A 24810-nucleotide genomic window follows, 5' to 3' on the forward strand; every position below is an offset into this window, starting at 1 on the left:
ACAGGTAGTACAGTAGTATGACTTGACAGCACTCTCCTGTGAGTGTGACAAGGTTGCCAAGTTCTTTCCTCAGTTGTTGTCATTCACTTCCTTTCTTTACGTTATTAGCTGAATTTGGATATTATGTGGGCGTAGCAGCTTTTCTGCTTCTACCAAATCCCATTTCCCCCAACCATTTTAAAATTGACAAACTGTAATCTGGGACATATTTTTAGGACCAACCTGTAGTTTCTCCTAATCATTTGTCTAAACCAATATGTGGTACTTGTCTGTCACCATCTATGCCATCATTCTCTTCTATTTGGTTTTATTTTGGACTTATATTTATGTGGCCACGCACACTACTTTTCCTCCCTTAGAGGTAATTTTTTAGTGTCTGATACAATACTTCACTCTCAGGCGAGGTAGATGAGCTGGTGGTGTTGCCTGTCATTTTTTCAAATCACCTCATTTGTGGTGCAATATCATGTTGTGAAGCATGTGTCTTTAAATACTGTTGCATGATTAATAAAGCTTCTAGTTATGTTGACAACACCTCTCCAACTATCCTTAAAATGTTTGGATAACATCTCTTATCGCAGGTTTTTTCTGATTACTTGTTGACAGTCTTGCTACTACGAAGATATCCAGTTCTCTTACTGCATCCATCCATCTATTTTCTGCAGTTTTCCTTTTTAGGATTTCAGTTGAAGCCTAATCCCAGCAAGATGCGAGGCAAACTGTCATGGTACGGAGTCTATGAACCAGTGTTATATGTTCCTCATGTTCTCATTTAGTTTCAGTTTAGTTCCTAGTTCTTAGGTTCTTGTTCATCTTAGTCTGTTCTCTTTTGTGCCTCCCTGCGTAGTCTGTCATGTCTAACATGTATGCTAAGTTCTGTCTCCATGTTTATTCATTAGTCAATGTCTGTTCCTCTGTTCCCTGCATTCAGTCAGTCCGTGTCCTTGTGTGTCTCTTGTTTCCTGCTTTATTTTCATAGTCTCCCATCCTCTGTGCATTATGTTCAGTTTTGTTTCCCTGGCTTGTTAGTCTGATTAGTTCCAGCTGTGTTTCCCTCCTGTTTCCCATCCCCTTGTTAACCTCTGTGTATTTAGTGCTCTGTCTTCCTCTGCTTGTTGTCATGTTGTTGTGTGTTGCTGTTGCACCTTGGGTCCCTTGCTAGTCTTAGTTAGTTCCTAGTTTCCAGTCTCTAGTTTTTGGGTTTGGTTTTTTTGCACAGCCAATAAAGCTGCCTCTTTCAGTTAACCTTTTCATTTGAGTCCTGCGTTTGGGTCCTACTCCTGCCTGCCACACCGCTTACACATGACACAAACCCTGGACAGGTTGCCAGTCTGTCACAGGGCTAACGCAGAGTGACATTCGGGCAGACAGGTAATTTCCTATAAATGCCTTTTAAAAATGCAGTCAATTGAAATTCTTAGTTCTTATAAGATTTTTAAAGGCATAGGAATATATATTTATAAAAGTGGTACCTTAGGTGCTTTTAAATGACTTATCCGGTGTTAATGATTCTGACACAGTATATACCAGACAGACCACTGCAGCCTACTTTGAACTTTCAAATTCTTTTGCAGCCTGCACGACTATGGTCATCACCCAAGCAGGAAACTATTTTCTTTGTATTTTCATTAAATCATTTGGATCTTCTCATCTTTTCTTGCTGTGGCTGATTCTCCAACAACAGTGAGGAGTTTTAAAATGTAAATATTTCACTATAGATACAGATTTTATTTAGAAAAATCTATCTGATTCCAGAATCAAACCCAAAGTATTTTATTCTATAAAATTAAATTAAACAATCAAATGAGCACATGAGTACTTATAGGTTTATCTCCTGGGATTATTTTGCTATTTTGTGATCATTACTTTCATATCTTTACCTGTAACAACAAACTGCTGTTTCAATTCCATAAAAGTATGCACAGAAAAAAATACTATGATTATGTTATATAGTTATTAGAAGATTCTCTCTCTCTCTCTCTCTCTCTCTCTCTCTCTCTCTCTCTCTCTCTCTCTCTCTCTCTCTCTCTCTCTTTTTTTTATTTTTTTAAATTACTACTGTACAGTACCTTTTTGAATTATTTAAACATTTGCCCTTATTGGGCAGTTTGTAATGTATCCTGTGAGTGAAATTAAAATAGTCCTTAACCAAAAAAGTAGTTGGCCTAAAAGCAGAGATTTCAGAAAGGTGCTATGAAATGTTTTGTTTCTGAAGATTCAGTCAAATATTCCTCTAATGCCACCATGTGGTCACAATTATCATAACACTCTGGTTGCAGGTAATGTGTAAAGTTGAGGTGGAATTTCTTGAAAACTGATGGAATTAAGGCCCTTTTGGATGAATAAGAATATTTGTGTGACTGTCACAAGTTTAAAAATTAAACATTTGAAAGTCAATGTGAAAGGCTGAAACTATGGATTTGTATTGTATTGTATTTTCTGAATATTATTATTTTTGATATTCACTCATTGTTGTCATGCTGTTTTGTAAAGAAAAAAAACCTTCGCAGTTGTGATGATCCCTCACAGTAAAGCTTATCTAATTCTAACAAAGAATATATATATATATATATATATATATATATATATATATATATATATATATATATATATATATATATATATTATATATATATATATATATATATATATATATAGTAATTTTAGGCTAATTAGGCTTTACTTTAATCGATATCGTGGGACTTTTTTTTTTTTCAGGTTTTGATGTAAAAATTGTGTTTATATACATATTTGTTGTCATATTTGTCATATTTCTTGGTTGTTCCTGTTTGGATTTCTTTATTATTCTTGAATATTACGAGTTTTAGTCTTTTGAGTTTAGATCTTCTAGACCTGCTTTGATTTTATTGTCTGGCACCTCCTCTTTGCCTTGTTTTAGCTTTAGTTTCTTTGCCCTCTCGTGTTCCCTTTTTACTGTGTTTTCTTGTTTCCTTGTGATTTGTATTTTGGTTGCTTTCGCTTTTACTTTGAAGGTTCTTTTTTCTTTCATGTCCTGTAATTGTTACTTCCTGTCTCCGTTTTCTGCTGAATTCCCAGATTGTTCTCATGTGTTAATTACTTTCACCGGTCTTCTGCTCGTGTTTCTTGTTGATTAATGACTCCTCAGTGTATTTATGTTCCTGTCTTCCCCTTAGTCTTTAGCAAAGTGTCTGCCATGCTCCCCTCTGTTTTTGCTGTCACACTTTGTGTTGTTTGGGTTCTGGTTTGTTGTTTTTTTTTTTTTTTAATTAATTTTTCATTTGGACTGCTGCAGCAAAGGCTTTCCTTTTGTTGCCTGTAGTCTCCTGGATCAACAAAGTGAAAGCCTCGCTAAAGTTGACATAAATCTTTCAACTAAAACATGGTACATAAAACCCAAATCTTATTTTAACAACTGTAAAATGCACACCGAGGCATTTGAAACTAATTTGAGGCTTTGAACACCTTAGACAAACCTATGAGTGAAATTTCACATTACATTGGTTTTCCAGGAGGAGACATTACCTGGACTGGAAAGTGGGATTTACATATTAACCCACTATATTCTCACCCTGCAACAAATGTAATTTTTAAATGTGTAAGATGCAACTTAATCTATTCAGCTTGCAGTATGTGGTAAATGTAGAATCAATAACCCTGTCTACATTTTTTTTTTTTTTTAAATTCAGATTATATGAAATTTCACACAGAGCTAGCAAAAGACACTATTTTGCACACAAACGTTATGCCTCATCTACCAAAAACATTACATTCACATCAGGCACTTACAATGTGTCTGTTGTTTGAGTGCGAAGATATGAATGATTTTCTTGTTCTACCAGTCTCAGGTTGCTGGTTCAAGAGTCCCCACCACTGTTTCTCAATTAGATTTTCAAGAATGTAAACATGAAAAACTGCATTTACAGCTTAATGATGTGATGGAAAGTCTCAGAGATATTTATCTCAGTTTGTCCAAGTCAACAAAATTATCTTCAAAGCTTCTCAAAGGACAAGACAAATTCAGCACAGTAATAATTAGTTAGTATTTTTAATGTTAAAATAATTTTATATGACAGTAGGTTTACATACCTCTGATGAATGACCTCTTTTTGATTTCAAAGACATATGAGGAGCAATGTCTTGATGCATTCTCAATCATCCAGGAAAGTAAATCTCCAAAAGTTGATTCTGTTCATCTGGACGTAGCGTTTTGTGGGAGAAACGTTTCGTCACTCATCCAAGTGACTTCTTCAGTCTCAGCTGACTGCAGGTTTCCCCAATCTTATAAACAGTACATTTGCATAATGACTGAAACCAGCCCACTGAAGGAACAATGGGCTGGGAGGTCAGTTCCTTAATCATAATTATGCAAATTCTCATGACCATTGATCAACAATCACTGACCAAAACCCACTGATCAATGGCCATGAGTACCATTCACAGAGATTTGGGGAATGGCTGCAATCACAGCATTGTAAGATGGCGAAAGATGTACCCTTAGGCCCCCTCCTCGATTCAGAGATGGTCTTTGAAAGAGTGTCCACTGGCCTGTAGGTGTAAATAGACTGCAGAGTCCTGGCCTGACGAGGTAGCTCTTCTGTGTTGTGCCATCCGCTTCGCTAGAGGTTGTTTGGTTTCCCCGATGTATAAATCCTGGCAATCCTCCTGGCACTTAACAGCGTACACTATGTCACTCTGTTTGTGTCGGGGGACCCGATCCTTGGGGGTCCCCCGACACAAACAGAGTAACATAGCACAACACAGAAGAGGTACCTCGTCAGGCCAGGACTCTGCAGTCTACAGGGAGTGCAGAATTATTAGGCAAGTTGTATTTTTGAGGAATAATGTTATTATTGAACAACAACCATGTTCTCAATGAACCCAAAAACCTCATTAATATCAAAGCTGAATGTTTTTGGAAGTAGTTTTTAGTTTTAGCTATTTTAGGGGGATATCTGTGTGTGCAGGTGACTATTACTGTGCATAATTATTAGGCAACTTAACAAAAACAAATATATACCCATTTCAATTATTTATTTTACCAGTGAAACCAATATAACATCTCCACATTCACAAATATACATTTCTGACATTCAAAAACAAAACAAAAACAAATCAGCGACCAATATAGCCACCTTTCTTTGCAAGGACACTCAAAAGCCTGCCATCCATGGATTCTGTCAGTGTTTTGATCTGTTCACCATCAACATTGCGTGCAGCAGCAACCACAGCCTCCCAGACACTGTTCAGAGAGGTGTACTGTTTTCCCTCCTTGTAAATCTCACATTTGATGATGGACCACAGGTTCTCAATGGGGTTCAGATCAGGTGAACAAGGAGGCCATGTCATTAGTTTTTCTTCTTTTATACCCTTTCTTGCCAGCCACGCTGTGGAGTACTTGGACGCGTGTGATGGAGCATTGTCCTGCATGAAAATCATGTTTTTCTTGAAGGATGCAGACTTCTTCCTGTACCACTGCTTGAAGAAGGTGTCTTCCAGAAACTGGCAGTAGGACTGGGAGTTGAGCTTGACTCCATCCTCAACCCGAAAAGGCCCCACAAGCTCATCTTTGATGATACCAGCCCAAACCAGTACTCCACCTCCACCTTGCTGGCGTCTGAGTCGGACTGGAGCTCTCTGCCCTTTACCAATCCAGCCACGGGCCCATCCATCTGGCCCATCAAGACTCACTCTCATTTCATCAGTCCATAAAACCTTAGAAAAATCAGTCTTGAGATATTTCTTGGCCCAGTCTTGACGTTTCAGCTTGTGTGTCTTGTTCAGTGGTGGTCGTCTTTCAGCCTTTCTTACTTTGGCCATGTCTCTGAGTATTGCACACCTTGTGCTTTTGGGCACTCCAGTGATGTTGCAGCTCTGAAATCTGGCCAAACTGGTGGCAAGTGGCATCTTGGCAGCTGCACGCTTGACTTTTCTCAGTTCATGGGCAGTTATTTTGCGCCTTGGTTTTTTCCACACGCTTCTTGCAACCCTGTTGACTATTTTGAATGAAACGCTTGATTGTTCGATGATCACGCTTCAGAAGCTTTGCAATTTTAAGACTGCTGCATCCCTCTGCAAGATATCTCACTATTTTTGACTTTTCTGAGCCTGTCAAGTCCTTCTTCTGACCCATTTTGCCAAAGGAAAGGAAGTTGCCTAATAATTATGCACACCTGATATAGGGTGTTGATGTCATTAGACCACACCCCTTCTCATTACAGAGATGCACATCACCTAATATGCTTAATTGGTAGTAGGCTTTTGAGCCTATACAGCTTGGAGTAAGACAAAATGCATGAAGAGGACGATGTGGACAAAATACTCATTTGCCTAATAATTCTGCACTCCCTGTATTTACACCTACAGGCCAGTGGACACTCTTTCAAGGATGAGGATGTACACATCCTGGACAGGGAAGAACGCTGGTTTGAGCACGGAGTCAAGGAGGCCATTTACGTGAAAAGGGAAAGACCATCTCTGAATCGAGGAGGGGGCCTAAGGGTACATCTTTCGCCATCTTACAATGCTGTGATTGCAGCCATTCTCCAAATCTCTGTGAATGGTACTCATGGCCATTGATCAGTGGTCTTTGATCAGTGGGTTTTGGTCAGTGATTGTTGATCAATGGTCATGAGAATTTGCATAATTATGAGGAGCAATGTTCCCTCTAATTTTTCATGTGTCTGAGCGAACACACAAACTCCCTGAGCGATCCCTTGGACCACTGTGAGCAACAGCAGACGTGTGCACTGTGGTCACGCCAGCATTGAATCCATCCAAGTTACATGGTTTATTAAAATAATCAAATTACAGCATTTATGTTAGACTACTTTTAATTAACTGCTTTAGCCCACTTACAATGAAAGTTTAAAAAAAAATCTTGTTCATGACCTGTGTAGTATGTTAACACTATTGGAAGTAAAAATAACTTGAACTCCAATTTTGAAAACACAACTTTCTTTTTTTTAAAAAAAATAAAGCTCTGACTTGTATTATGAGTCTGTGGTCCGGGAGAGAGTCCTGTAACTCTGTCTGCAAAATACAGTATATAATGACCAATGTTGGGCAATTAATTATATAGTTACTTCTTCAAAAAAGTAACTGAGTTTTGCAAACAACAAAGTTTTTTGCAGCTGTTTGCCTAAAAATGCAGCCAAGGCGGTTTTTTTTAAACAAACATTTAAAACTATTTACAGAACAATCAGCTGTTCTGCATCAAATCTGATGCCACACAAATTATTTGTGCCACTCCAAAAAATAATTTCTGTCCACTATGACATAAAGGAGAACAACAGCCTGATACCTGCAGGCCTGACAACAGATGTATCACTCCTGTAACACCTGTAACATTCAGCAGCCGCCTCATTGTTCTGGCACACACAACAAAACTATTGACTACACTACACACTAACTACACAAGATTTGCGCTAAACGTCGCAAATCTCTTACATCTCAAAACACCGCCGTCACTTCTAAAACTTCCTCCCGTTTCTTAACAACTAGATGCCATGTTTTGATTGGTCGACATGGTACATTTTTCGACCAGTGGGAAAGGGTGGGGGGTGTTTTGGTTTGCTCACAGGCGGAGAGTGCTTTCTAGCGTTTTCCTTATAAAACACCGTTTTTACCGTTTCTTCCCGCAATAAATATGAACAACAATAGTATTCAGGAAGAAAACCAAACATTGCATTTTTTTTTATCATAACTCTGGTTTTACGTGGCCTATCAACACAATTTAAAAACTGGTATAAAGTCCACACTTTTCCCGTCAATTGTTCCGTCTGTCCTGCTCACATCTCCAATGGTTGTACACGTTGTCATTAATGTGGCTTAACTCCACATCAGCCACGCCGCTTTGCTAGCTAAAACACCGGTGTTGGCACATATTTACTTTAATTTCAATTCAGGTTAGAATTTTTTTTGTGTGCGCAACGCAGATTTTCTCTGCGCAGAGACCGTGCCAACAGTGCGCAATTGCGCACGTGCGCAGCTTAGAGGGAACATTGATGAGGAGTACTACCAAAAGTCTGACCTGCATAGGCGCATCTGCTCAGTGTCCTCCTCAGTCATGCCGATTACATAATTGTTGCTGAGGAGGACTAATGAGGGAACATAGCTGTCTGTTAGTTTTTAGTGTGGACACAAAACGGCCAACAAAAAGCCAAGTTTAAAACCAGCCCACCGAGACTTTAAAGCGACATCCAGAGTGATTCCGTAGAAACATGCACTGAACAGGCGGAAATGGAGGCTATGCTACAAACCTGACTGCTCATCACTGCCTTCGTTGCCTGTTGAAGTTCATGGTCTGACTGCTGGGCTGAGGTCAGTAATCACGGAGCTTTAATATCATTCTGGATTTTAGGTTACTTTTGAGTCAGCGTTCCGTCTGTGCAAAGTTGTGTTGACAGTGTAAGGGTGACACCATCCTGAACACAGGAACTAAAATCAGCACGTTGTAGGGTGCATCCCCATCCCTCAGATAAGTGAAGAAACTTACAACGGAAGTAATTTCATACTTCCAGAGATGGGAGGTAACGAAGTAGATTTTTCAGGTATCTGTATTTACTTGAGCATTATTGACAAGTCTTTACTTTTACTCCCCACATTTTTAAACACGTATCTGTACTTTCTACTCCTTAAAGCGGAGTTGTTACTTTAGTTTCAACAGTATCATTCGTACTTTTATATTGGGCAGTTAAAGGAGGCAGGAAGGAGTGTAGGTGTCCAAGTTGTGTTTGCGCTACTAGCATCTAGCTAGCTCTACAGAAGATTGGGGATGCATGAGGGGAGTTTTTTTAAAATTAGGCGATACTGTAATTTCAAATGTAACGTTTCTGTCTGCTCAAGAAACCTCAGCAAACTGTTTGTGTGCAGTTTCTCGCACAGTGTGCTGCTAGCTAAAAGTCCATCTGCTGTATTTCACAGGGAGAGAAAGAAAAAGAGCTAACTTCAATCAGAGTTGGAGAAAGATAAGAAAGACTGGAGAGGAAGAGAAGGGTTGTATTTAATGGTAAGGACTACTCAGTCAAACGTGATTTAAATCTGCAGATTAAAATTTTAAATATTTTTACAGACTTTTTAAAATTTTCATATATTTGATTTCTATATCATGTGTTTTGATAAATTATGTATGTTCATTTTGTCAAAAGTCCTGCAAAACAAACTATACTAACTTTATTATTCAGTGTTGCATGGAAACATTGGGTAGGTTTTTCCAAAATGAACAGGGTAGTTTGCAATACCGTGGTGAGTTCACAGTAAAGCTCTGTGTTGGACTGACACACAGTGGCTGTGGTGCTGATGGTCAGATTTTGGTTACATCAAGTGTAGCAGAGATAAATTTGCATTTACGCTGATGATGCTTCCATTAATTAACTGAATTGCAACTTTATACCAACTGTATATTATCTAGCATAAAGATAGTATAAATAGTATAGTGTCAGTTTAGGGGATGGATATCAGTCAAGCTGGCTCATGAAACTGCTTACATATTGTTGAAATTAGCTTTGTAAATCCACAAAGAGCAGCAGGTCAGTTGATCACAGCATGTACACTAAGAAAACCAGTTGAAGCTCACATTAGAAATTACTGTGAGTTGTGATTCTCTTCCCTATGCTGAGGCATCCAACTGTAACCCCTGACTGTACAAATTTTCCTGTTTAGTTGTGGAGGCAGAGTCACCCTCTACAACACAGGCAACAGAAAATAGCTGTTTAAAAAAAAAAATCTCTTTCACCATATGAGTCCTACATAACAGATTGAAGCTTTCGTGAGAATTAGAATTTAGATTGAAATAATATTTTCCTTTCCATGTACTAATATTGTTTTATATTATATTACTATAGCACAAGTTCAGTTACTGTTTTACAAAAAGGGTTATTAGAACTGTCATTCAAAGAGCTACTTTTTACTTTCCTACTGTGAGTACATTTCAGAGCCTGTACTTTTTTTACTTAAGTAAATAAATTGCTTCAGTAGTTCAATATTTAATCGAGTATTTTTAAACTCAGGTATCTGTAGTTCTAATTAAGTAAAGGAAGTCTGTACTTTTGCCACCCTTACTGGAAAGTAGTAGTAGAAGTAAAATCAAGGACAGCTAACAAAAGTCCCTCATTTTTATTTCTTTTTTTCAAGTAAAGTAAAATTCTTGGACAGTTTGAACCAAACAGCAGGCCATATATTTGTAAAATGACTCCAAATTGCTCCAAAGGGCACCACAAGCACGAAGGCAGTGGAGAGGTCCATTTCACCATTTAACAGAGGGCTAGCAGACTCTAGTACAGCTATAACTAATTCCAGTTAACAGATGGAGTTAAAGTTCACCCAGCTATCAACACGTGTCAGAACCATTCTTTGAAGAGGTGGTACACATGCTTTTTAATCCTGTGAAGTTGCGTATCTAAGTGGCCCTTAGCAACTTGTAAGAATTAAATGGATCTCTCAAGAAAAGCACTAATGACTGTCTCATTATTTAACAGTTTTTCAGTGAATCATTTCTGAAGAATAATTTTAACCACTTCTCAGAAATCACTTTCCCAATTATGTTGTGCTGGCATTGGAACTTTTGGCTGGACTCCATTTTATGACAAATTTATGTTTTGAATGAAAGAAGTACCACATCTATAAACTGCCTTAGAGTCGATGGTGGGTTTAGGCGTGCTGGTGAGGTGTACAAACTTTTACATTAGAGACCAGAATTTGGAAATTGATAGTCTGTGGTCAAATCCACATTGGTATAGTTAACGAAAAGATTGTGGTTTCGATTAAGTCTAAATAAAAGCTTCTTTCAACTCACAGATTAACAAACCAAGCTAGGATACTTTCAAATCAAATCAAATCAAAGTTTATTTATATAGCACATATTAAAACAACAGTGTTGACCATAGTGCTTCACAGTCAGTCAAAACACAAGACAATTAAAACAAACAATAAAATAGGACAACAAACAATAGGTAACAACACAACAAGCTAAAATCAGCCAACTAGTTAGAATCAAAGGCCAAAGTAAACAGATAAGTTTTAAGACGAGATCTAAAAGACTGGATAGACTCGCCATACGAATATGTACAGGAGGTTATTCCAGAGTCTAGGTGCCACGATCGCAAAGGCCCGGTCTCCTCTCGACTTCATTCGAGACCTAGGTTGTGCAAGGAGCAAGTGATTGGATGATCTAAGCGCTCTGTTGGGATTTATATAGGTGGAGTAGGTCAGAGAGATAGCTGGGCGCTAAATTATTCAGAATTTGAAAAGTGAACAGAAGAATTTTAAAATCTATGCGATATTTAACAGGGAGCCAATGTAGTTTGGCTAAAATTGGAGTTATGTGTTCATGGATTCTTGTACCTGTTAAAAGACGCGCAGCTGCATTTTGAATTAACTGAAGCCGATAAAGAGAAGAGTGTTGGAGGCCTGAATAGAGGGAGTTACAGTAGTCCAATCTGGATGTGATAAATGCGTGAACAAGCTTTTCAAGTTCCTTTAAAGGAAGGAACGACTTTGCTTTGGAAATCTGACGCAACTGGTAAAAGCTGTTTTTCACCACAGTGGAGACCTGTTTCTCAAGTTTAAAAGAGCCATCCAGGAACACCCCGAGGTTTCTTACAGTGGGCGAGAGATGGCTAGCGAGAGGGCCTAGGGCATCAGTCAACTGGTCTAGCGGGGTGTGACTACCAAAGACTATGATTTCGGTCTTATTCTCGTTTAATGTAAGAAAATTATGTGATAACCAAATTTTTACTTCATGCAAACAGTTGAACAGAGGTTGCAAAGAAGCAGACACATCGGATTTCAGAGGTGAAAAAATCTGGATATCATCGGCATAACAGTGAAAGGAGATGTTGTATTTTCTAAAAATTAATCCCAACGGCAACATGTACAAAGAGAAAAGAGCAGGACCGAGCACGGACCCTTGAGGCACACCACAATAAATAGGGGCAGAAGCCGAGGAGTGTTGCCCCATAGCAACAGAGAACGACCTCTCTGAGAGGTAGGATTTAAACCAATATAAAACCGTACCTTTGAGACCAACAACATGTTCCAATCTTGATAGAAGAATGTTGTGGTTAACCGTGTCAAAAGCAGCAGTCAAGTCAAGTAAAACTAAAACCACGGAATAGCCAGAGTCAACAGTTAAGAGAAGATCATTAAAAACTCTAAGTAAGGCTGTCTCTGTGCTGTGGCGAGGTTTAAAACCAGACTGAAACTTTTCATTTATACCATTTGCATCTAAAAATGCCTGAAGTTGTTTTAGAACGACCTTTTCCAATATTTTGGAAATAAAAGGGAGTTTGGAGATCGGCCTGTAGTTAGTAAGACCATTAGGGTCAAGATTTTTCTTTTTCATTTCACTTTGTTTGCTTTAACCAGTGCTGTCAGTACCCAAACAAAGTCACACAAAAACTACGTGATTTACTGAAATGATTTACTCTTAGCCCTGTGATAGACTGGTAACCTGTACCCACCTGTGTTTATGTGTGTCTGTGTCTCTGCATGTGCATAAGCTGCTAGAATATTTCAAAATGACCAGGTGATTACAGTAAAACATTAAATGATGGTGTTCAAATGAAGCATTAATATGAATGGATGATTATGTGTGGACCTGTCTTCTTTAATAACTACATTAAAATAGAAATAATTCGCATTCTAGCTAATTTACATAACCTAGCCACACTTTAATTTGAATTTCTTTAATATTCTGGTCAAATTGCAGTGGCTAATTGGACTGCTTTAAGTTGAACTTAATTTAACAGTCTGCTAGCTTATCTTAAGTAGGCCTTTAGGCATTTTTACTCCTTTTTTTAAAACCAGAATGTAAGACTAATTTACATTTACTTACGAAACAAAATGAGTTCTTTGTGTTAGTTTCTATTTCTGTCCTCTTTGCTTTCCATCTATCCAATGTTGCTGCTCTGTCTCAGTGAGAAGAAGGACTGATGTCAAGGTGACTTTTGGGAGAAAAGTACAAAATGAAACTCCTGAAACATTCAATATTTGCAAGATGACACATTTTATATAGCTTCTCTGCAGCTGCATTTAATTTAGAGTTATTAGACCTAATAGTATGAACGAAGGCTTTTTTTAGTCAATTTTTAATTATTAATACTGATTATTGAGGTAATGACTGCTTTATTAGTTGAGTTAGTTGCATATGTTGTGGCTGATATACAGCCCAAACCAAAATGAAGCCCTACAGTAATTTTAGCTATAAAATAATCTTGTATTCAATAACTGAGATGTCATACTAAATGTAGAACAGTTTATACAGCGGTTTATGTAAGCAGTAGGCTGTTTAATAGTTTCAAATATACCATCTTGTTTTATTATTATTATTAGTAGTAGTAGTAGTATTTTGTTATTATTATTATTGCATTATTACTTTGGCCAGCATGAAGTGAAATTGGTGTTAACTTACCCTAAACTGTCCCATAATAATTTAATATAGAACGCTTGATGAATGATATATTTTGAACAATGTTTAAAAAAACATTTAAAGTACATTCTTTGTAAAACTACAACTTTACTGATTAACTGAGTCTTTAACCAACTTTAATTTTAGGTAAAGATGGTCAGGCTTTTAAGATCATACATTTCTGTTTATACTTATTCCTGCAGCATCTGTCCATCCGTCCGTGGCAGGGGGAGTTGGAGCCTATTAACCACCAATTTAGGGCGTATCCATGATAACCTCTGGTAAGAAAAAATCTATTTACTTTATGAGCTGTAGTGACTCTTGAAATTGACACTGACCAGAAGCAGAGAATGTTTACTTTCAAAGTAAAAGTTTCCCCTTTACTTTGAAGGTGAACGTTCTCCTTTTCTTTTGTGTTTTCAGAACTGCTTGGCAAGTTTTGTGTCAGTTTGCAGAAAGTCAGTGTCATTTATACAAACTACTGGTGACCGCAGCAACAGGCTAGTGACCAAACCAATTGCAGTTTTATCAGCTTGTGTATACTATGAGATTTTCGGTACAGCACCATATACCTCTTTGCAACCAATGGCTAGTGACTGCCGTCATTCTTGTTACTGATCATTCTCTAGGCCTGTGAATGGGACTTTAGTACTCACTGTCAGGGCAACTGCATGCAACTGTTGTACAAATCTTTCCTTTGGTAGCTTGATGGTTACAGATTGGGTCTCTGGGCCTATTTTTTGTTTACATTGACTAAAGTACTACAGTGATCCTTGACCAGCTTCAAAAAAATGCTGGTTGGCTCTCTCACATTTCTGTGAGGCGCTTTCACATTTGTATTGCATTAGGGTTTGAATTAGGGCAGGGCAATATGGCCCAAAATATTTATCACGATATATATTTGAAAGTTTGCGATAACGATATAACTGACGATATAATTGACGCAAGACAAAATACTTTACAACTCCACAACTTTATTAGTGCAAAAGAACCCCATCAATGTATTTTCACAGGCAGCAGTTTTGCTTATGTGCATTAAAGCTATATAAAAATGTAACAGTGCAAATGCAAATTCCTTGCTGACAGTTTAACCAAAAGGTATTTCCAGTGGAAATGGGCCGACATATCCTGAGCATCCTAACCATGTATAATATCCACAAAACTTAAAAAGAGGTTATACACGCACAATACGGTAATATTATGTTGAAGCACAGTACGTATTACTCCGCGAGGCTCCTGACTACGGTAGCCGTAATGCTCCGACAATCCATCAAGCGGTGCGGCTTCGTAGCTTACCAAAGTCGTACTAAAACATTTTTTGACAGATTTTCGAGCGGCGTGTACCACATAAAATCGGTTTGAGGTCAGTAAGCATACAGAATTCATACATAAGATGCACTGGATTATAAGGGGCACTGTCTATTTTTCAGAAAAATCAAAGGATTGATTTTAGGTGTGCCTTATTTTCCGAAAAACACGGTAATGACGACGGCCCGCTAGCATGCTCTACCAAAAATTGTGCTTTGGTGTGTATCTGACGGACGAAAGCTAAACCAGTTCCACACCACTGAAGTTGCAGCATTTTTACAAACCAATTCTGGTTCATCTGTTTCAGTCAACGATCCACTTTCGCCCTTGTCATTCTCCATCGCCGCCATGCTTTTTCCACCATGTGCGTATGAAAACAAAGGCACTGCGCATGGGTGTTTTACCCATATTCTATCGCCATATTTCATTTTCTTATCATTGCCTAACATTATATCGGTATTACTGTGAACGGTATGATATGGCCCAGCCCTACTTTGAATTACAAGTTGGCGATTCCAAAATATTAGCTCTGACCATTCTTTGATAGAACGATTGTTTTTGTGCAGATTTTCTGACATTTTCACTGTTTTCACTGTTAGTCAATAACTGCGAGCTGTTCTGGCCCATGTGGTTACAGGAGAACAGGCTCTCACCACCATGTTTTTCAAATGTAAAAAGATTTTTATTGCTGGAAAACAATCTCCTGTATCTCATATTTCTATATGTGTGTATTTATCCTGGGTTCATTTGTCTTCCTAGATTATTATTATTATGTTTGTAGATTATCTTTGTAGCTATATGTATGATAAAGGTGAATGTAATAGATTCGGAAGACGATTCATAATGTATTAAAAAAATAATAAGTACTAAGAATACTATATGCTCTACTATTATTGTGATGAATATGTCTGAATGGAATTTAAACATTTGTTTAAGCTTTAAAAACAACAACAGCAACAACAAAAACAACTCATAAATGGTATCTGCAAGCTGCCAGAATATTTTGGCTATATATGCACTGTTAATGGAAAATTTACCCTTTAAAATTGTATTTATAGTGCAGCTGCCTAGTGCTAGCCTGGGAGAAGTCTCGATTTTGTCCACTAGATGTCAGGAAGCTCCCAGATTTCAGAATGAACTTCCCAGCGTCATGCTCTCAGAGCACTATTACATCTAAACTTTAGCTTAAACAACTGCATTCTACCTCAAAAAAAACCTGTTAAATTTCATCATCAATTAAAATGTCCACAGATACATTTTTAAATTCAAGTTTCACTGCATATAAACACAAAACATTTTATGAAAAAAAAAAAAAAAAATACACAAACACAGATTTTCTTTTTATTTATTAAAAAAACAAAACAAAAAACAAAAGTATTCCTCAATCAAAATCAAATCCTCTTGTTTTGGACTCTTGAAAGACTCGCACAATATCCACCTAAAGAGGGAGACATTACGTTATAAATCAACATACTGGCTCTTTGTATGAAACCTTCCCACATGTCTCAGTTCACATCTCTCTATATAGCACGAAAAGCATTAACTTTTTGAACCAATTCAATCTTACTAAAATAAAAAAAACTCCTAATATTGGTTTTATCTATAGAACACTCGACTTTAGCCTTTTGAAGCAGCTTTAAATTTTCCTTTGCATTTTCTTTTCTTGTCAGTGTATCGCCATACACAATATATACCAAGAGTCATGTGTGAATATAGTCAGAAGATGGCAATGGTGTCAGGTTATTGCTTGGCACTCGGTGTTGGTGGGCTGGACAGGCATCTGCTCCGCACTGAGAAGGGCTCCTTTCTGCCTGCTGGAGATCTTGTACTGGCTGCTTGAGTCAGCCCTAAGCCGCTCTCCCCATGCAGAGCTCCCTTCACCAGCGTTCACCTAAATCTGTCACACAGATTTGACACTGCGTCACTTGGAGCGCACTCTGAAATGACATGTATATAATGTGGAATATTGTGCACATTTACAGCCTGGACTTCCCTTAGAGCAACGGTTTTCTTGTTTGCTTTTTTCCCCTTTCCAAAGCCCTTGTTTTTTTTTGTTTTTTCTCGTATAAACATTTTAACATTTTTTAAAATAGTAAAAGAGTTTTTGATTTCTTTAACCTTCAGGCCTAGTCAGTGTTTAAAGTTTGGGAAATGATGAAATTATTATTTAACTGATATTTGCTTTGGTTATGGTTATAAAAAAAATTAAATTTCAAAGAAACTGTTTTACATTAGTGTGGTGGATTTAAAGCTCTGTTCATTTATAGTCAGTCCAGTTGTCTTCTATGAAAATGTCTATACCTAGTCGAAATGTTACTATCAAACATTTGAAATGCACAGGCCATTAACCTAACAACACAAATCAGCTCACATCACACTCTTAGGTATTGATATAAAAAAATTACCCTAATCTTTTCTTTTATTATTAATTATTAAACTGAAATATGAATGGAACAAAATAATTGAAAAGGAAAAAAATGTTCATATTCAGTGTTTGTGTTACATCTGCTTCCTGTTAAGTGCACATGTGTACAGTGTGTATTTTCTATTTAATTACAGTCTTTGTTAAAATAATATATATAATTTTTATTATATATATATATTTTCTAATGATATCAGTTTCCCATCAACAATGTGTATTTACACACTAATTCCCATTGGCATTTTCAGACATTTGCAGCAGTCTTATCCTAATGTATTTTCTATACAAACAAAGCACTGTGGTTATTCTTTCTTATATATCTTACTGAGAAAGCTCATGCCTGGAGAAAGTTCTGTATTAGGAACAAAGAGAAGACAGCAGACTGAGTGCTCATCACCCTGGGTTTGTCTCCTCTCTTCATATGGCTTTCGGGCTGCCGCTTTCTTCTGGAGTATTCTGGTAGCAACTGGCCTTGGTGGCCAGTAAGAAGGATTTTCTCTCCCCAGCTGCTGCGGCTTTGTCGGTTTGCACTGCACAAAGTGTCTCAAAACTGGGTTGTGGTTCAGGGCTCTCAAGACATAAAGGTTTAAAAATAAGTAGTGGACTATTTCAGAATGTACTGTGTATTTAAAATATCGTTTTTCTAGAGATGTCTGAGCTAAATGTATGGATTCTAGGTTTTAAAAGTGTGATGTGTGCATCTCTAACAGCAGACCCAGGAGGGTCCTTAGGATTCCCTTATCTTGTTAGAAATAAAGACTCATGGCTACTTGAGAATCTGCAGCTTTTTGAAAAGAAAATAGAGGTTATAAATCTGCTAAACATGTTAGAAATAAGGATGCTTCTCTTCCACAGGTATTTTGTTTATGTACTAATTTGTTTTTGTGGTATTTTAAATTTAATTTTGCCAACTCTGGGATAATATCACGCTGCATTTTGCTTGTTTTTGCACTGACGACTTAACGACTTGGGACGTTGTTTGGACATGACATATGCAGGTACAGAAATGGAATCAAATGCTTTTTAAATACATTTTTCAAAACTTGGATTTCAAAGTTTTGAAACGCTTTCTCAAGTCAAAGGAAGACTAAACAAACTTTTTGGCCTATAAATAATAATGCAGGGGATGCTTATTTTCTCACACAGGTGTTTAGAGATCCTCTCTCTGATAAATCATGATTTGTAAACTTTCCCATAGACAGCAGTGACAGGTTTCCTTTGATAATGTAGAAAAATGGGGAAAGAGAAGGCTGGGCTTAAGTAGAGCTGTGATTTAGAGCAGAGAGATGCAGCATCTCTCCTTTCCAGTGGAGGCCCTCCTGGGTTTGATTTAATTCTCTCCTTGCACTATTAAAAAGGCCTTCCACTCTCTTCACTGCATGCACCTTGCTGTCATAACTGGCACAAAATCATTAATCAATGCCGCTTGTAGGCAGTGCAACTAAGGCCTTTCACAGTGTATATTTTTCCATTATTGATTGTGTATGTAATGCATGAAGAAGTACAAAGATGGGTGTCCTCCTGTGTTGGAATGACCATATTAGGCCAGGAGATGAGGGAACCTTTTTCTACATCAACCCACAAATTCATAAAGCAATCATCATCCAGCTGGGAAGAAAACTTTGTTCTCAAAATGTTTTTTTTCTTTTTCTTCTTCGTGTTGTTTTTTTATGGACTGAACTTAACAATGATCCTGTGCTGGACGTATGACGAGTAGTTATTTGGTGCAATAAAACTGAAAGGCAGTGAATGTCAGTGTCCCCCTTTGTTGTTTAATTTATTTTCTTTTCAAAGTGAAGGGAGGTGTCCTTGCTGTGAGAGTTAGTCATTGATGTGGCTATAGTTAGTCCGTGCCCTGCTGCGACTGTCTGTTGGAGATGCTACTTCCTCTTTCCTGCTCGTTCATAGCTTCCTTTGCCCAGGATGATCGCTTTGCTTCAGTGTTTGGCTGCGTTTTGTACGGGGTTTAGTAAACTTGATCAAGAACAAAAGATGTAAGTGTGAAGCGAGTTGAGTCTCTTTGCTCTGGGGTAAAGCAAAGTCAGGTAACCTTCACAACAAAGCAAAGCACTCTTGAGATTCACATAGTGTTAGGAGGTTTTGGCTATCTATGTGTGTGTTCTATTATGTGTCTTTTATTGCTGAATAAAGCATGTTTACTCTCAAAATCACTGTAAAAACAAAAACAAAAAAAATTAAGCCAATTCAGTCAGGTTTTTCAGAGTGGTTTCAGAACTGAAGTACTTGGATTACATACTGCATTTTAATTTTTACTTATCATGATCATTTTAATTGTCATGCCCCATGGGTTTAAAGGTACACAAACACACAAAAGAACTGTAGCATGAGTAAAATCAACATCCTGATTTTGTTTTTGTCATGCATGGAATTTCTCTGATCAGAAATAATTTTCTCTGTATAGATGCCAGCAAAGGGGTGTCACTCCACCTATGGTGCCACTGCTTCTCTAATCCAACATTAGGGTACTAAAACACAGCCTGAGTAAATAAAAAGAAAACAGAATGGAACAAACATACAACAACGTGGTTTGAAAAAGATGCATAATATTTTACTAATGCAAAAACCAGAACTTTCCTTACACGGTCCAAACAACAACAAAAAGTATCTTTTGCTTAGTCAATCAGTTACATCTTAAATAGGAAGAAAATGTCCCAGGAACTCAAATAATTCAAGTTAGTAGAATTTATAAGGAAAATTAAGCTGTTTAATTACTTGGGACATTTGGGTGTGCAATGTATTAATAATATACTTTATGATGGTCTTAACATTCTAATAGTTGGTGGTAATATTCCTTATTCTTGGTAGACAGGCAAGATTGACGTTCTGTTCTGTAATGTCAGAGTCTGAGGCAACTTGGTGTCAGAAGTTGGATCATTTCTTGCATAACAACCTTTTTATGGTGGATTTTGCTGCATAATGTTGCTGTAAATTGGCGGATTTTTCTCATTGTAAGCTACACAATTACATTGAAGTTTATGTCAAAATAAAGAAATGCACCAGAAAAGAGAGGCAACATGATTGCTAGATATTAATCTTATCTTTTAACAAGCTCTATTTGTTATATTTAAAGCTTTAATGATACTAAATTGTTTTATCAACAACTAACTAATGGGCTTATCAGCAATTGACAAACCCTCTTCTCAATAAGCTTATGGTAAATGGAAAGAATCTATTACCAGCTCAGAGCCCTTTATCTCAGCTGTCTTAAATATTGATGCTTACAGTAATTTGTCCCCATTTTCTATTGATTTCTTGTTTTGCTTTCAGGTTATGCTGTAAACAGGGTAAATAATGACAGATTTGAGCAGCGCTCGCTCCAGAGATGATCCAGAAGTAGCTGGCCGCGGTGCAGACATTATTTTCTCATCAGCTGAAGTTTATGTGAGGTGGCCCTCACAGTCACTGTGGCTTTCACTGGAGGCTAGGTTAGTTGTGGCATCTCTCAGAAATAGATCCGGCATGTTGTCAATGCTGCAGGAAGCCTGGCTGAAACCTGAAGATGCTGAGCAGAGCTGGCAGGGGATGTGTTGGCGTGATAATTGTAATTATAAGTCAGAGGAAAAGAGGTGTGGCTTTTGCAGCGGTTTGTTGAGTTCAAAGAAACAAGCCCCGGCATGAAGAGGAAACCATGAGTCAGAAGTACAGAGAAATGTTTGCAGGATTTCACGAAGGCAGTAAGCGGGCTTGCAATTATGTTTATCAGCTAAAGAGCAGTGTTTTCATCAGTATTATTTGAGGTTACTAAGAAAAACTTTCTTCACCCTCTCACATATCCTCCTATTACAGCACATCTGTAACATTTTTTAAGCATGCATATTCTAAGACCATGAAAGAATTATTGAACAGTAAAATTGGAAAGGTTCAGATTTCCCTGTTTATTTTGCAGATTTGTGCCCAACACCGTGATGTCTTTCCTGGGTTTTATCTCTTCTATATCGCAATCTGGAATGCATTGCTAAGCCCGGCCACCAAGGGCTAGCATATAGCTCTCTCTGCAGGCTTTGTACAGGATGAAGAAGTCATAATCCTCAAACAGACTTAAATTCCTCCAGAAAGGCTCTTGATCCTGAATCCACTCATTTTCTTCAAACAACTCTGCCCAAAAGAGAAGGGATATTTGGGCATGGCTGAAATCCTTGATTGAAATCTGCTACAAGTGGGCACAGATACACATGTGGGTCGATACACATGCACACAAATAAGCCTAACACACATAAATACATATGCACATACACCTCCCCAAACGTCCCTTGCTGTCGGTGAGAGCCTAGGCTGTTGAGAGGGCCTCTCTGAGCCCTTATTAAAAGGTAAACTTCTCTAAGGCCAGGGAATCATGTCAATCACAGGTTGTGTTTTCGCACCGAGCCCAAAGGCTGCTCTCTCCACCCTGTCAGACGCTGTTATCACCCTCAAAGCCATATCAGAATGCTGTTTGTTCTGCGCTTTAGTTTCACCCACACGGCGGATTCAAAAAGGTACAGGTCTATTTGATAGTGTATATTTCATTGCCGGAGAGAGACTGTGTTTGTCTTGCTGTGTTTGTCAGCTCATATTTGAGCTGAGGGTTCCTATTAAAACTAAACACCATATCAGAGGAATATTGCCACCGCTAGGTTCTTTTAAATCGCATATTGAGCCCATGGAGTGTGGAAGCAATTTAGTTGTAGCATAGTTTATAAGTGTGTCTGTGCTTGTGATGTTTCTATTTACTCTTGATTCTAATTTATTTACACACAGCAGCCTCTCGCTGCATTTTTCATATACTGTTATAATTACTTTCGTTATATTGTCACTTCCAGTTCTCTAAAAATATTACCTTGTTTGCATTTTCACTTATTTAATAAATCCTTTAGAGAGTCATGGCTATTTTCATTAAGCAGGATTGATCAAGTCCTCAAGGCAGCATCAGCTAACAGTTAAAAACTTCATGTGCTTTTGCCGCTATACTTCACTTGCAGTGTGCTGTGCATTAGTGCTGGGCAGAAATTGACATCACAGTAATTTTTTAAGGTTCTGGCAGTTTCAGTGTGTCACAATACTGTTGTTATTATTATTATTATTATTACTATTCCTGCAAAAGTGTGGCTTTATAAAGGTTTACAATGGCTCACTAAACACTTGAATGTCATCATAAAAAGAAATGAAACATAAATAGCTTAAAATAAAATCACCCAAGCAAACTCATAAATATTCTACCCTGAGTCTTTTATCAAAAAATAAATGTTTGACACAAAGCTTAACCTTCTGCCTGTTATGCTTTTTTGGTTAAATGTAATGCCATATAGTGCCACGTCCTCTAGAGCCCAGTTGATACAGAATTTTTAAGACCGATACTGATACCGATATTTGGTGATTTTGAAAATCCGATATTATGAAATATAGGACTATTTTTTTTTTTCTTAACTGATTTTTATAAACAGATTTCTCTTACATTTTTTAGGTGTAGCTGTTTATTTATTCTACCTGCTTCTATTCAGATTAGCTGATTATTGTGTTTGTGGTATTCAAAAACATGTGATGCCAACAGTGAAGTTGCAGTGTCCTCTGGTGGACGAAATGTGCAACAACACTGATAACATTGTTGAGAGACGTTCTCCTTGTTTCCTCTTTACTTTCATTTCTTGGCAGTTAAATACTGATACCAATAGATCAGTAAATGATTACTGGCCGATAATATCGGCACAGATGCAGCATGACCAGAAATGACAATAAAACTATGATATTTTTCAAATCCATAAAACATCCGAACAGCATGCTCAGCTTATCTCTTGTTACAGAAAACATCAAATACTTTTTTTCCATAACAAAAATTTAATGACATGCAGCAGCAGTATATAAGACTGGAGAATGAAAAGAGTTGAGTGGAGAAAAAAAATACTCAATGTGTCACAGTGTTTAAAAGGGAGTCTTGCAACAGTCTTAGCCCAGAGATATATAATATGCTGTTATGCTACCTGGCTAGCTAGCATTACCCAGCATTCAGTTTGGGAGCGCAATTTTGTAAATTTAGAATTATTGTAAGTTTGTTGTGTGTCATGAAGTGTCCCTTGTTGTGTTATTGTGGGTTATTAATTTGAAGTCTGATGTCAGTTGTTTTGTGATATGATGAAAAAAGGTGTGCAGCTAATACAGGCTGCTTCTGAATGCATGGTGTTCTTGGCGTGAAGTAATTTAATGCATTTACACCTCCTGAAACATAAAGGTGTTTTTGTTTGTTTTGCTTGTTTCTGTATAGCAGCATTTGAAGAAATAATATACCAGTGCATCAAATATAACCCCCCAGCATTACTGTACACTTTAGATGACTGACAGAAGTTGTATTGTGCCAGTAGGACAGGATGCAAGATTGCAGAGCCATCAATGGTGCCAAGTAGTGTGCTGTTAATTACTGCATGAAAATATGCCTGATAATAATGTTGCTTTATCAACCATACCAAGCAGCTCCACATTTATTTTTAAAGAAAATTTCTGGTACTGTTAGGTCACTTCTGAGATATTGTTATTGAATACTAATAATAGAGGAGAATAATTATATTTTAGATATTCTTTTTAAATTATGTGCTAAAATATTGTTAATATATATACTAAGGTCGTTTTAATATCTGAGATATTGATTTTCGTACCTAATTCCCTTTTATCTCAATATTAGTCTACAGATTGTGTATGTGTTGTCATATTAGTGTCACCTAATTACTAAAGTATCAGCTAGATCCTGCCCATTCTCCTACCAATGGAAACCAAAAGTAAAGCAGAAAGGCTATTCCAGTCATTAGTACGTTTGCTGGACAAACTGTGGGATCTAACACTGTGGGAGGCTAGGGAAATAAAAAGGTACTTACGCTAGTATTGACCTTGTTGCTGGACCTACTGCTGTTTGCTCTGTGGCCAGCTTTCCACAACAGACACGCACAGACACACACATACATTACATGGATTTGCATGCACATCAGAGAGAAATACAGTGAGTGATGAAGGATGAAAACGCTACTGTTTTGCAGTATTGTCAGGCAGTCTTAGCAGCGCTTGTCGTGCATGCATTTTGTAACAACAATAACAAGTGGCCAAATTTAAAGAAAGTAATTATAATCGCATGAGCAAACTTAGTTAATTTTTCATTGAAGACACTTTTTAATCCATAAATGCATTTTTAGTTGTTCCTATTGTGCTGGAAAACAACAAGATAAAAAGAACAAAACAAAAAAAAGTTAAGGCTGTTCATTAGTACCACAAAGCGCAACCTGCTCCTGTCAGTTTGAGAACCCATATCTATAAAGCAGCCCAAGGTTCGTGACGGAACGCCATGTAAACAACTCATCACTGCAACTTCGACTGATTAACATATGATTGCAATTCATCATCTCATGTGCAGCTGGTGACATCTTGCAGTAGCATTTATTCCGTGTTGATACATGCCTTTGGTTCCTTTTTGACAACTCAAAACAAACAGATTGCAAGCTGTCGCTACATTTGCCCAAGATGAATGGGGAAAATGAATCGGTAAATCAGGTGTGTCAGGTGATTAACACAATCATGCCTGAGATCCTTGTGGAATCACTGGAACTTAGTATGTTTGGATAAACACTGACAGTGGAACAGACTGTCTGAACAGTGTGAACAATGTGAACAGTCAACAGTAACTTGCGTCTTTAAACTATTATACTGTGAAGCCTTC

General features: G+C 37.5%; 1 long non-coding RNA gene across 4 annotated transcripts in view; it reads left to right on the top strand.

Annotated features, from left to right (window-relative positions):
- Window positions 1–7982: 7982 nt before the first annotated feature.
- The window catches only part of LOC120433412, a 101503-nt gene continuing 84675 nt past the window's right edge, over window positions 7983–24810 (top strand). For all 4 annotated transcript variants that reach the window (XR_005608536.1, XR_005608534.1, XR_005608537.1 and 1 more), the window contains exons 1-3: window positions 7983–8301; window positions 8905–8989; window positions 13591–13668. This is a non-coding gene — a long non-coding RNA (uncharacterized LOC120433412). The remainder of the gene's footprint in view (window positions 8302–8904; window positions 8990–13590; window positions 13669–24810) is intronic.

This window comes from Oreochromis aureus, linkage group 16 (assembly GCF_013358895.1).
Source record: "Oreochromis aureus strain Israel breed Guangdong linkage group 16, ZZ_aureus, whole genome shotgun sequence".
NCBI lineage: Eukaryota > Metazoa > Chordata > Actinopteri > Cichliformes > Cichlidae > Oreochromis > Oreochromis aureus.